General features: G+C 36.0%; 1 protein-coding gene across 15 annotated transcripts in view; it reads right to left on the bottom strand.

The window, feature by feature from the left end:
• tns2a (tensin 2a) overlaps positions 1-13,879 on the bottom strand; it is a 117,509-nt gene that overhangs the window by 75,140 nt on the left and 28,490 nt on the right. For 2 of the 15 annotated variants that reach the window (XM_087306615.1, XM_087306616.1), the window contains exon 1: positions 10,057-10,314. The exons of 11 other annotated variants lie outside the window; for them this stretch is intronic. The gene's annotated coding sequence lies outside the window, so the exon portion shown is untranslated. Of the gene's footprint in view, positions 1-10,056; positions 10,475-13,879 lie in introns of those variants that run through there. 2 more of the 15 variants (XM_087306610.1, XM_087306617.1) reach the window with 2 other exon arrangements.

Here is a 13,879-nt window from a genome sequence, read left to right as displayed (position 1 = left end):
GCGAAAATACCTTACATCATGTCCTCCTTTTATGCTAATATGTATGTTATCACTTCTGATTAGGTCAAAGACTAACAGTCAGCACAAACTTGTCGACCAATGTTTGTATACTTTATTTGGTTCGGTTATTACTGTGTATGACGTCCCAGCAGAGGAACATAATGCAGCTTTGTGTTTGGATGTGCACTTTTCCATTTGGCAGAGAGGTAAAGAGGTTTAGCACTCTTTTCCACTCTCTCTCTCTTCCTTTCTTTCTCTCTCGACCCTGTTTAGACAGCTGGCGAGAAAAGCAGCGTGTGCCCGCTAGGTGCCATAGCTACTGGCTGCTTCAATGAGCTGGCACCATCATATACAGCCACCTGAGACCTTCACTCTTCAACCATTGTCTACTACAGGTACAATAAGCATCTCCAAATATGAGCTGTGGGTATAACCTAGCAGAACACAATGCTTGAAATGTGAAGAGTTTTGGAGACTATGTTAAAATACTTTCTTCTGTTCCAGTTTAATGTGTTAAAATAACTAGAATAAGTTATGATTTATTTAGTATATTTGCCTTTGAATAATAAAGCATGTTGATCAGATAAGCTAGGCAAGAATCCACCTTTAGCATTCTGGAAAGCACTCTAAATATCCCAGTACCCAAAGTATAACCTTAGCAGCCACCCAGAACTTAATAATCAAAAAGCAACACCTTAGCAACTACTCAGAATGCAAAACCACCCACAAAGGAGCATCATAGCAACCACCCATAACACATAGCAACATTTTAGCAACCACCCAAAACAAGCCAAACCCCTAATAAAAAATCCAAAGCCCACATCACAACAACTACACAGTAACACCTAGCAACTATCCAAGAGCACTCACCTACCACACACTATAATAACCCAAGCAACCACAACATACATCATTACAAAAACAACTGCTAACACCCAGAACAAAGCTATACCATCAAAACAAATCTTAAAACCGCCCAGTACCAAATAACAAGCACATAGATACACCCTAGCAACCACACTAAATTACCACACTATTTGTATAATAATAACCACTGAAAGCACTCCAGCAACATCATAACCCTAGGAATATCATATAAACTAGGGATGTCGTGATCAGATTTTTTTGCCCTCGAGTCCGAGTCATTTCATTTTAAGTATCTACTGATACCGAAACCCGATCTGATACTCCTATAATCAAATAAGAATAAAGAAGAGCGAAGAAACAGATTTCCTTATTTTCTATGTAGTTCACTTCATTTTAACATTCAACAACTCTGTTAACTAACAGAGCACTTCTGTGAGCTTGAAGAATCAAGTAATGAATAACATCAAATCTTCACTTTTGGACTTTAGTGCAACAGTAAATATATATAAAAAACAAATAGCAACTCAACTTAAAATACCCGGCAGACAATCCCAAGTTTACATATCTCACAGTTTTCTATGGCAATGTTGTCGTCATCAACCTTATAATACCTCATTTAAGGCATTTAACCAATAGCGTCTCTGCAACAAAGTGATGTCATGCCGCACGCGTTGCTGTTTCTTTGTCAAGAATGGCTCAAACTCTCTGCCATGGCATAACTTTAAAAGTGTTCAAAAATAATGAGAATATATAATCAATCGGGAGGTAATGTCCAATTCTGATCGGGTCTGAAACTCCGAGATTAGGCCGAATTTCCAATTACGTGATTGGATCTGGACATTCCAAATACCAACCACACAGCAATACACTAGCAACAACCTAGAAAAATCTACAAACCACATAATGACCCTAGCAAGTGTAATGGAGGCCAGCTAGTGAGTGCTGTGCAGGTAAACCTCTACCTCTTAAAGGTAAACCTCTGACCTCTAAAGCTGCTCTAGCGACAGATGCTAGAGGCCATGGTCTTTAGCCTCCTTGGTAGAGCAACCGACTCCCATGCGGAAGGTTGCATGGGAGTCATTGTTACACTCACCCAACAAGCTCGGAGCAGGTTGGGTGGCGTGGGACCGGTGGTGTTACATTGGTGCCGTGACCCGAGTGGGAGTGAGGATTAGAGGGGTGAGTTTAACGAAGAAAGCTAGTGAGTGCTGTGCAGGTAAACCTCACTCCTCTGACCTCTAAAGGTGCTCTAGCAACAGACGCTAGAGTCCATAGTCTTTAACCTGCTTCATAGAGCAACCGACTCCCATGCGGAAGGTCGCAGGGGGGCGTTGGACCGGCGGGGTTACATAAGCATATAGCAACAGCCTGGCAACCACTTAGACCATCATAATCATGCAGCCATCAAACCTTCTACTATTCACACAGCAACACCCTAGCAATCGGACTGCACATAATGTAGTTACAAATAATAATGTTAATCCTGTCTCATGTAAAAGACATTTTTATGAACGTTTTATAATAAATAATTGGTAGAAATAGGACCAGGTTTGGGACATTATTTCAGTGCAAAACTATGAAAATCTATGAAAATTCCCAAAGAGTTTGTTAGTTGTGTCTGTCACTGCCGTCACATTAGCTGTTTCCATTCACCAAATTTTGGAATATTGGAAAAATAAAATGCTTGTATGAAATGCCAAGATGCTCATAAATGTGGATGCAAAAACGTATGTGCACAAGTGAGTAGGATAAACGTTTTATCCGATAAGAAAAAATGTGCCTAAACTATGGAACTATGGACTATGGAAACACATACACTGGATAAAGTTAATATGATACCACAAATGGCCACACACCAGCAGATCGTCCATAATGCAAGACATCTGAAAAGCAGTTTTGGTCAATCTAAAATGCTCAAGCCAAAGTCAGTCATCAAAAGTGGCAGTATCATTACCACACAGAATTGTCTGGAGCGGCTGTGATCCCAAAGAGCGCTCTCACGCCTCCAAAAGCCACCACTTTGTGTTAGGGATTCGTCTTCTGAAGCGCAAGTAATTTATTATTAAGAAAGAAGGCTAACAATGGCTTCTCCTACCACAGCAAATTCCATTACTCCTTTAAATATTTGGTGCAGGTTATCAGGAAGTGACGATTTTGCCCTCTTTAAATAATTTGAGGGGTGCATTATTCTCGAATGTTTCATGCGATATTCAAGTTTTGCGCGTAACTCTTATTGACATTTTTAGACAAAGAAATAGCTTTTGAGATGTCACATTAATAGGGTCATAACAGCTTGTTCCTTTGATTGTACACAAGTGACAGAAGACTTCTTCAGCATGACTAAGATGCTTGAGAAATGCTAATGACAGACTATAATTGCTTAATAAGTATCTTTCCCTGACTTTTAAGCAAACATTCAAGATCAGCTGCTTCAAGCATTAGCCATGCCCTGTAAAAGAGCCTCATGACAAACATTATGTGTTATGCCTCTAAGTGACCCATTTAAACATCCACGGCTTTAAAAGTCCGCTGTTAATGCAACCTTATTGTCTTGTGTTATTTCTCTCAGAGTAAGCAAGAGAGAAAATCTGGGCCAGATCACGGTGGTTTGCTTGGCTGCTGCAGGAGTTCAGTAAGCCCACCCTAATGAAAAATCATCAGCTGCTTTTCCCTTTCTCTTTTACAGCTCCTTAATGCTTGGATTTCCTCTCTTTCTTCTAATTTCAGCCTGTTTTCCCTGAGCTCACTCCATTCATTTTCCTAAGCTTCAGCCAAGGGTCAATGACATCTAAAAATGTCCAAAATAATCAAAACATATTAAAAATCTAGATGAAAATGTGCTAAGCTGATAAAAAATGTATATAGTTTAAAAACATGTTTAATAAAATGATCAAGCTTAATTATTTAGATTTTAGGACAGTACAGTGGCTTAGTGGTTACCACTGTTGCTTCAAAGCAAGAAGGTTGCTGGTTTAAGCCCTGATTGGGCCAGTTGGCATTTCTGTGTGGAATTTGCATGTTCTTCCTGTGTTTGCATGGGTTTTTGGGTGCTACGGTTTTCCCCACAAGTCCAAAGACATGCTCCATAGGTTTATTAAATAAGCTAAAAATTGGCCGTAGTGTATATGTGTGTGTGTATAAATGAATGTGTAGCTGTTTCCCAGTACTGGGTTGCGGCTGGAAGGGCATTCACTGCATAAAACATATGCTGGAATAGTTATCGGTTCATTCTATTGTGGCAACCCCTGATAAATAATGGACTAAGCTGAAGTAAAATGAATAATGAATTAATTATTTAGACTTTAATGAAGCAGTTCTGCAGAGACAGAGTGCATTTAGGTCACACACACATCTGGAGTGGCAGGGGAGGGGCAGACTCAACCATCTACATTGATTTTTCTATTGAGGGAAGCTGTTTCTTCATTATTTCTGCCTTATAATAAAAACAAAACAAGGTTTATTGTGGTACATGGTGTACTGCAAACAAGCTTAACATATGCAACAGGATAGGATTATGTGTAGGTATAGTGTTTCTACACTCAAAAAAGTCAACTAGGCATGTATTGGATTTACAAAATAAAAATTTGTCAGATTAAAAAGAACAAATCAAGTTTACGTATGTTAAATGATTAATTCATGTTATTTGAAACTGAATCAAGAAATAATCAAATGAATTTGATCAGAACATGTTGATTCAATGAGACTGAGACGCTTCAAATCGACAACTCTCACTCTGGAGAGTCACTTCGCGCATATCAGTAGGTGGCGGTAGTGCGTTTGGATGTCACCATACGAAAACAACAAGAAGAAGTATCACCGCGTGTTTTCGGCACAGTTTGGGAATTGGTTTTCCCAAGAGCTTGAATGTTATGCATGTTATGTTGTTGGCTATATGTTTCCTATACATTTTATACTTTTACATTTTGAATAGGAGTACCAAAGTGAAGAAAGCTGTTTAAACTCAATTGATAAAAAAAAAATGATGTTAACGTCCTACAGGTATTGCTTGGGGATCAGTTTTCTTAAGAGCCAAGGTTATTTTGTTGGCTAATTGTTTCTTATACATTTTATATTACATATTACAATTCTGGATATTATATAACATTTTGTAACAGAATATTAAAGAAGAAATTTGTTTAAATGTGATTGGTGCCTGCTAAAGGCTATAATAAAAGAATATACATATATATATATAACATATTTTCTGTCTTTTTTGTGTTGAATTACTTAATTTTAAATCTTGCTTCATAGTATTGTCATTTAAAAAATGTAATTTAAACAACAGGGCGACGCAGTGGCGCAGTGGGTAGCACGTTCGCCTCACAGCAAGAAGGTCACTGGTTCGAACCTTGGCTCAGTTGGCGTTTCTGTGTGGAGTTTGCATGTTCTCCCTGCCTTTACGTGGGTTTCCTCCAGGTGCTCTGGTTTCCCCCACAGTCCAAAGACATGTGGTACAGGTGAATTGGGTAAGCTAAATTGTCTGTAGTGTGTGTGTGAATGCAACCCAGATGGGTTGCGGCTGGAAGGGCATCCGCTGTGTAAAAAAACTAGCTGGATAAGTTGGATGAATAAATGAATGAATGAATTTAAACAACAACATTGAACAAGAAATGTACTAGCTGATTTAACAAGACATAATTTTGTTTAAGTAAAGCTTTAGTGTTACATTGAGTAAATTAGAATCATTTTAATTAGAATAACACAATACAAACATTTTGAGTCAATTAGTTGCAAAGAAGTTAGACTGACATATTGAAACCATGTTTTATCTACAAATGTGCTTTGTGTTCATACAACATGTTCAAAGCTCAAGTTTACTTGATTGGATTAGATGCATAAAGGGTGCCACGATTAGAGCATGTTCATTCAACAATTTTTTTTTGAGTGTCATATTGGGGTTATATAAAGAAAATATAAAGAAAATAAGTCTCTTTTTTTGAATTTTTAGACATTAAAATAAGATCAAAATCACTCCCATTTTGAGGCACACCGCATCGTGATGTAGGAGTGACTGACTTGATAGACAGCCGCGTATTAACATGTCTCTTAGCAACGCATATTTCAATAATTCAATGCTATCTCCAGACAATTCATAACTTATTGATTTAGTGGCTAAATCGTATCAATTCGTACAAATCTAATTCGTACAATTTAGTATAATTTGCTCATCACCCAATGACGGTTGGGTTTAGGGGTGGGTTGGGTGCCACGCCTTTTTTAAAAATTGTACATTTTCAAACGATTAAACTCTAAACTTCCGAAAGTAAAATACTTATGTTTTCTTGTGAGATCAGACTGTATAATCATATCAACAAGACAGGACGTGTGGAAAACAACCGGGATTAAAAGATCTGTTGAGCTCTCTGTGATCATCAATCATCATCAAATGTGATCAAGAATGAGTTTTACAAATTTAAAACGTTTTTAAAATGGAGCATGTTTGTAATGAATTACAGCGATTTTACTGTCTTTATCACAAGCTGTGTGTCAGTACAATTATATAAGAAGACGCTTCAACCCCGGTTTGTGAACGTTAAATCAGGTTTATTTTGTACATTAACATAACGGATATCCATACATCAGTGGATATTAATGTGTATCCTGTCACATTTGTGCACAAAAACAGTGCAAAGGTAAAAGCGCATGCTGTGTGTCTGTGTGCGTGCGTGAACTTTGTAACCACACTGTGTGTGACTCCTCGTTGCAACTCCACTACAAATACATCAAATAATCATTGGTAAAGTTCTTACTGTAGTATTTCTCACAAACGTTACGTGAGATCTGCTTCCTTCATGTCTGTGGCTGTGCTGTTTATCTGACGCAGCCGAAGACAGTCTGACAGACACGTGGGAATGGTGGGCATAGAGAACTAGCATTAAAAGCACAGGCAGTAAAAACAGCTACATTGTGTTCAGAGCCGAAAATCTAACATTCTGAAAGGTATAATAAATAATCTAATGGGTGATTTAAGCTGAAACTTTACAGACACATTCTGGAGACACAAAAGACTTATCTTAAATCTTGAAAAAGGCGTAAAATAGGTGCCCTTTAAAAGTGGACATCAGAAGAAGGAATGGGTAAAATTGCATCCTATCCCTCAGTATGTGTGCAGTACACAATTAGTCACTGATAAGTCAAACATGCAAATGAAGTTATATAATTCTGTTAGCTAAGCTGTAATTTTGATAGTATGCAGCTTGGTAGAATGTGGATAAAGCAGAAAGCTATGCAGTAATGTTGTGTTTGTGAGTGCTTTAGATATAGTAGCTAATATGGCTTTCGACCAGCTTGCCCCACCTTCATTTCATAAAAAACAAACAAATAATCAAAAAGTTGTAAGTATTAAAGTTTCTTAAGTCAGGCCAGGGTTTGGTGTGGAACATTTCTCCAACAAAAGGAGTAAGTAAAAGGGCCACTGATACAGACAAATAAAAAGTATTCTCTATAACTTTCTTCATCTCTGGTTAGCATTAATGAAACTATACTTTGACATAGTTAAAAGATGAACGTTTCCTGTCACAAATGACATTTCTCTTCAGTGAGCATACCATAACGCTCTACTTTTGTGTTCTTAAATTCTCTTTTTTTTCAGAGGTTATTGAAACATACTTCTGGAATTTTAGCTAGTTAACAGGTTACCTGGTCTCAAAGCAGCTTTAAAGCATTGTTTATATATTGTTATAAGTCAGAAATGACCCGGAGGCTGCTTCCCAATACAAAGTCAATTGAGAGGATTAGATTGATTTCAGATTAGGATGCAGATTATTTGAATAATAGTAAACAATAACAATTGCAAACTGTTTGACTTATTTGCACTGGATTGGAATCATCAATATGCCATAATATATACATAACAACACCATAGTTACCACCCAGAACACTTTAGCCACATAATAATCCAGCAATCCACCCAGAATACCATAACAACCACTTGGCAACTTATTGACTGGAACCCATTCACAAACTACATGACCATAAAAAATGCACCTGCATCTCTTTTCATGAGTGAACAGACTGAGCCTCTATGTGTATTCATGAGTTTTCAGAAATCATTTCATTCTGTTCAAGAGTAAAGTCATTTTAGGTGGCCCCATTTATTTGTAACACTGTATAATCCCGTGAATGGGATATAATACAATTAACTTTGATTTTCCAGGATCCAAAGAAAAATACTTCCAAAAAACTTCCAAACATTGGACAGATATTGAACTCTTTTGTACATGTTGAGCAAATGTTTGCTATGATGTATAAGTTCTCTGAGTCTATATAAAGCAGTTTAGGAGTTATGAGTGATTTCATTCACCATCAGGTCAGTCAGGGGTGCGTTTCCAAAAACAACAATATAACTCTAAACTATCATAGTACGACGCATGGTTTGGGAAATGAACGATGTAGTGACAAGTGTTACAACATAAAACGTCCATAATAATGTTTTAAACAGGGCAGAGTTACAACTTCTATAGAGAAAAACCCCATACTTTTTTGTGCAGATTATATTGTTTTACACGCACACAGTTTAAAAAAAATCCACTATTAGTTTTGCATGCACTCTTTTCCAAATTAATTAAAATATATATAAATGGCACATATAGGGCCTATGTTTCCTTTACGAATATTATTGAGAACATTCCATATTCTATTCTAAAACATAAAACCACTTAGCTAACACATATTTAATCTCATATATAAATTATATAATTAATTAATGGTTGTAATTTACAGTGGGCTATTTTTGACATTAAGAAAAATACTACTTAATGATGATTATTATTATTATTATTTTATTGTTGTTGTTATTATTAAGTAAGATCTTATTTATTTAATTTTTTTATTTAATTTTATTTAAATAAAGTTGACACATTCAAGCCACTGCAAAAATGTTTTAACCAACAGGCTCATGTCATATACGGTACAGATACATTTGTTAACAAATAAACCACCATAAAATAATAGCATTAACATATGCTATATGTAATGAAAATTAATGCTTTAATAGGTCACCAATAGCTTTCGTCATGAGCCATGGCTGTGGTCAAAATGGCAAAAGGCTTTCAAAATGCACTGCAAAGTGGGCAAAATTGTCAATATGAAGATCACTAAAACTGAACTGCAAAAAAATACTTTGAAACCAAATTACACCAGAGAGAGATGACTTTATTATATATATTTTTATCATTCCAAGTTTAAATGTTGGAACGTTCTAAATGAATAGGGCATATGGGGGGATAACGTGGAATCGAACACAACCAGGAACTATGCTTCTACAGCTCAACAAACAGTTTGTAACGGCGCAACTTGCGACCTTATTTGGCTTACGATGGTTTTCTGAAATCCACCCCAGGGTGAGTTTTGGTGGTGTTATAGAAATCTCTGCGACTTACTGTACAGTTTGGTCTGCTTTATCGGTTTTAGAACACCTAAATATTCAGCAAAAACTTTTTGATTATATTATGGGACTCACAAATATGTCAGATACTACTGAAAATATTAAATAATTTGGACAAAAAATTAAAAAAAGGTATCAATTACATACCTTGATGATTAACCAAAGGAAGGTCAAAAATACAGATCAAATTATTCAATCGAATCACATATAAAGATTTATGTAGAAATATAAAAATATAAGCATAATGAATTATTGTGGAAGATGATTAAATATCATTCTTACAAAGATATTTACCCCAAAAAATGAACATTTCCTCACACAAGTGTTTCTAAATTTTATTAATGTATTTCCTCTGTTAAACACAAAACAAGATATTCTGAAGAATGTTGAAAAATAATTGACTTCCAAAGTAGGAAAAAAAAAAACAACGGAAGTCAGTGATATCTTCTTTTGTGTCAACAGAATAAAGAAACTCAAACAGATTTGGAAACAAGTAGAGGACAAGTAAATTATGAAAAAGAATTCATTTGAGTCAACTATCTCTAAGTTTAATCACAGATTTAAGTATTTTTCATACATTAATGAAGCAGTTTTGCAGTTAAACTAAAAGCATAAATGGAATGAAATAACAAAATGCTGCTTCAACTCACATAAACACACTTTAAAAGCTCAGAAAGAAAATGAGAATGTCACCTGACACAACCGAAACTAACATTCATGTCACTGCTTACATAATTCACCACCAATTAGCATAAGCAGGCTTTCTAGCAATGTGGAAAGATAACATGCATTATAAAGCTTACCTTTCCAGTGCTAAAGTCCACGAGAGACCCAAATGACGAGACTAATCAGCACTCCATTACCTGCACTAGTAAAGCACCCTTTAAAGTGAGTGTGCAGGAGCACGTCTCTCAGCTCTGGCTCTCTGAGGTGTGACTGAACCAGCCGCTAACAGACTACCCCTGCTGCCCGGCCCACAGTGTGCCAAGAGCGGGCAGCAGGGGTAGAGACAGCCCCCAGGGCATGGAGCAAAGACAAGGAAGGACTGTTCACTTAATTTTAGCCATCCAGAACAGCATGCCAAAGCTCTCTAGCAAAAAGGAAAGCCTTTGAGAAAGAGAAAACCCTCCCGTTCAGCCCCATATGAAAGAATAGAAGAGGAATTGAACTGACAATCTGGATGTAAACAGACGTAGAAACGGCAGAGCAACAGTCGAGCCCGTATTTTGGGAAAACGCACACCCACATACCAATTTTGCCATAATTCTTCACCTTTGCACTCTCTTCTCTTCCATTAATAGCTCCAGCTTAAACAGATGCCCACATTGTGTGCCATGATATCCTGCCATGAACCCAACTTTGTGTCCCAGATCAACTCAGAACATGCAGCTCTGAACATCTGACTGACATTTAGAGGTCATTGACAATGGCACAAGCTTTTAAAAATTTTGCTTAAGATCTATGTGCTAAATTGTTATTGCTTTTTATCGATTTTATTTCATATGATATAAAAGAAAAACATCATTTCAAATATACAGTGGGGGAAATATATTGAACAGAACACTTCACTACTTTTCAGAAAACATATTTCTAAAGGTGCTATTGACTTGAATTTTTCACTGCATGTTGGTAACAACCAAATAAATTCATATATCTAAAAAAACATATTAATTAGTTTACAAATTAAGTTTTGCATAATAAAATGAAATAATGCAGGGAAAAAGTATTGAACACATGAAGAAAGGGAGGTGTAGAAAGGGAGTGAAAGCCCAGACAGCAGCTGAAATCTCTCAGTAGTTACTCAGCAATCCTCTGCCCTTCGTCATTGTAAATTACAGTTAGCTGCTTAAATTTAACATCTACATTATCAGGATGATGAAGATGAAACCAGGGTGGATATTTCCGTAAAACAATGATACAAAACACAGCCAAGAAAATTATTAAATCTTAAGGAGAAATAAAATTGAGCTGTAGAAAGGCCCAGTCAATCAGCTGACATGAATCCAATAGAAAACTCAAATACTTGTGTCACTCCATGGTTATTACAAATAACTCATTTAACAGATTATTTTTTTGTTTGTTTTAGTTTTATGTTTGTATTGTTTTTTTTTGTTTTTTGCCAAAAAAAGGTTTAATATCAACAGATCTTTTAAAAATAGTATTCACAGAAAAAACGTGTCGTGTTTAATACTTATTTCCCTCCCTGTATTGTCATTTTTTCCAAATGAAAAAATATAACTATACTTTTAAAAAGTCACAACGCATGACTTTTTACAAAGTTAAAATCCTAGCCTAGTCATAAAATAAAAACATATAAATATACCTGTCGCAATAATAAATATATTGATGTATCACACAAAACATAGACTTGACCTCAGTCATTTTTTGGTGATGCAAAAAATACCACCTAATAAAAACCAATGTAAGCAACATTTTAGCTGATTGCTATAACTATTGCATATTTGAGTACCTAACAACTTTAATAGATCTAGTGTGACACTTTAAGGGCTTTATTTTGACGAGCCAGGCACAAAGTGCAAATCGCAGGACGCAAAAGCATTAAGGGCATGTCTGAATCCACTTTTGCTATTTTAAGGAAGGAAAAATACATTTTCTGCCAAGGCGCATGGTCTAACAGGGTTGAGTTTATTCTCTTAATGAGTAATAGGTGTGTTTTGAGAATAAACCAATCAGAGTCTCATCTCCGAATCCCTTTAAGAGTCAATTGTGCAGCGCCATAGAGCGTATGCTATTTACATGGCGCACTTTGTAAGTGTAAAAACTGAACACTTCACTAGAGAGAAAACAGATAAACAGCATCTACAGCGCGAGAATGAGAGATGAGCCTCCATATTCTTTACTTTCACTTTCCCTCTTGAGGACAGGGAAACGTGCTGTATGCACAGACATCCATGAGCCTATACATAATTAATTTTTGAGTTTGTTAAGTGCAAATATTTGTTTCAAAACTATTTCTAAATTCAGTTCTAGTTTTCAGCAAACAAATAAAAGAACAATAATACTAAAACTGTGCTCAAAAAACTGAGTTATATCCTAATACACATGCTATGCCCATATGGTCTAAAACCTGACAGGTGAGCAAATCTAAGCTTGTTTTTAATGAAACAAATACAAATATGCATATTTTAAATAATACTGCTAATAACAATAGCATTATACAAAAGTAAATTGTCGTAAATAAACTGAAAAAGCCCCCAGAGGTGAAGAAGGCATGAAAGCAGTGGTTTTTATATTATGTAGGCTAGAAAAAAAAAATTTGTTATACCTTTTATACTTTATCATCTGTAAAGATATTTGCGTATTGCTGTACATTCTGTGTGTATTAAGCAATGTTTAAGCGAGGCGCAAAACTAACGCGCTCTGTGCTAGACTTAAGTCCTCTTCTCTGCTGGTCTATTGAACAGTCTATTATTGTTCCTCAAAATAGCAACGCACCAGCAATGCACCCTAAAGCAGGTCGCACACCAGAAGCGCCGCTCGACTCTTGCGCTGAGATGAAACTAACAAGCAACAATTACGTTGCGTCTGGCGCCGGGTGTATGATAGGGCCCTAAAAGTCTAAAATGACTATTCCAAAATGTTATTGTTAAACATAACTTTTTTTAGTTCTTGTTACCTTGCATAAACATTTATTATTGTTTATGTGAATGAGAATATTTGTTTTCACATTCTGATTCCAATGCTTAATTAGTAACTTGTTCAAATTGCTATAATTATATTCAATATTTTAGAGAACAAAACATTTTGTTGCTTTTATAGTGTCATTCTGGCACTATGTAATGAGTGGAATTAAATGGTCTTAAAATGACAATAATATAATTTATCGCAATAGATTTTGGTGCAATATATCAAACAACAAAAAATAGCTATCGGGGCAGGTGTAGTGAAAAACAATATAAAACAAATCTTTTGTGGTATTTTAAGGAGTCACTGCTGATTAGTCTTGCCTTGTCATTCAAATATACACACAGGCTATCTAACAAATCATTTAAGATCGTTTTCTTTTTGAGGCTTTTTCTTCGATGTGATTTAATTTATGTAATTTCTTCCTTTAAAGCTTTCATAACAATTGTAACATTCATTGTGGTGTATTCAAGTCACTAAATATATAAATAGCTTTTTTAATGTAATTAAAAAAATCATAGACAGACACAGAAAACTTCAATCCAAATTTACCCCTGAGACATAAAACAATGTTGTAGAAGAAGATCTAAATCAAGGATGTCATTAAAACCACTGCAGATTTGTTAGTGGAGCCAGATGGTGAAGAATTTAGAGCTCTAAGGTAAAGATTCCAGTAGAAACAGCCCACAGAATGTCTAAGACCTCGCCACAGATGTTCCCCAATCAGACTGGCATTAATGCCCAGGGTGTACCAGGGAGACCGTCTCTGCCATCGGTCTCCTGTGGAGAACAATAAACAAAGAAACATCTGCAAAATACCACATTATCAATCACTAAATCATGCCTGCAGCCCTGGTGGTCTACCAACAGATGCTACCCATTATATTCTCAAATCATAGAAACAATGAAGGTTGGTAAGCCGGTGCAAAAAAAGTTTGAGAAAACCAGAAGAATAAACATGACGAGGGGAACCGAGTCCTT

The sequence above is a fragment of the Danio rerio genome, chromosome 23, assembly GCF_052040795.2.
Source record: "Danio rerio strain M-AB ecotype USA chromosome 23, GRCz13ab, whole genome shotgun sequence".
NCBI classification, from domain to species: Eukaryota; Metazoa; Chordata; class Actinopteri; order Cypriniformes; family Danionidae; genus Danio; species Danio rerio.
Note: the sequence above shows the minus strand (reverse complement) of the source record. Positions and strands in the feature narration are given on the sequence as shown.